The sequence below is a fragment of the Nanorana parkeri genome, unplaced genomic scaffold, assembly GCF_000935625.1.
Source record: "Nanorana parkeri isolate BGI_ZX_2015 unplaced genomic scaffold, ASM93562v1 scaffold1841, whole genome shotgun sequence".
Taxonomy (NCBI): domain Eukaryota; kingdom Metazoa; phylum Chordata; class Amphibia; order Anura; family Dicroglossidae; genus Nanorana; species Nanorana parkeri.
In genome coordinates this window covers 276,533-277,733 of record NW_017308109.1, presented here as the reverse complement: position 1 = coordinate 277,733, position 1,201 = coordinate 276,533, and positions in this window count along the sequence as shown.

The window sequence follows — 1,201 nt, the reverse complement described above, 5'->3', positions numbered from 1 at the left end:
GATTAAGTTCCTTACTTAGGGTGTATCTATTTTAGGGTCATTGTAGGGTTAATAGCACAGTTTATTTTCAAATCTTTAAACAAAGGTCAGAATTATCTGTACAATGTCCTTCTTGGAGACATTTGCATAATGTTAAGTTAGTAACACATAGTTACATAGTATTTGAGGTTGAATAAAGACATTAGTCCATCAAGTCCAACCTATTAGGGCTAGAATGGGCTAGTCATGTCTAAAGTTATTTTGAATGCAATTTTCAGTTTGGAATACTCACTTTTTGGCAGAAAGTAAGACTGGCATAAATAGTTTATCAGGATTTTAAAATGATTTTGAAATTTCAACAGAATTGTAAGGCAAATAGTCAAAAGTCAAATAGTTTGCGTGTATATTGCCAAAGTTTTATGCTACAGAAGTTTCTAAAGTAGAAACATTTAAACTGCTTGTGTAATAACTGATAAGATCAGTGAGGTGCCTGTACGCTTAGCAGATTTTGTTGGTTATTGTGAGTTTAAAGTAGTTTGAACATTGACAATTGATTGGTTGTTCTGTTTTAGTGACTATATCTACATCTCCTTGACGTAGCTTTTTTTTAACAAAAACAAACCCTGAACATTGCTGTGATGTATTTTGTTCTAAATGCATCAGCTGAACACATACAGTATGTACCCTGATGAAAAAAAATATTCTGTAAAGTTTTGTAATGAAAGTCTTTGTTAAATAACTTTGTAGCCATATGAGTGCATTTGCAACAGTACAGTTAAGTACTGTCCATACATTTTTTATTTGCACTAACCGTTAATTTTTCTGGAAAAGCTTTCAGGGTTCTGCACTTCTTGGACTTAGAAAAAGGAAACGGACCCCTCAAAGCTTGTCCCAAAAAATTACTTGTTAGTGTAGATAAAAAAACAATATCGTGGACAATACTCAATTGTGTTCTTAAGAAACTTGAAATAAATAGAACATCAACTTTACCTTGTGCTGCTCCATTAACAAAAAATAGTCATTTTACAAGCCATATGATATAACAAAACTGCCCACCTCTAATTTACAACTAAGAAATTGCAAATGTTCTACTATAGTAAATGCAATTAAAGTGACACTAAACTCGGGAGTTAAATCTTAAAAATACATTCAAGTACCATAACTAGTACCATAACTATTAAAGGAGAACTATGAGGTGAATGCTTTTCCCTCACCTCATAGT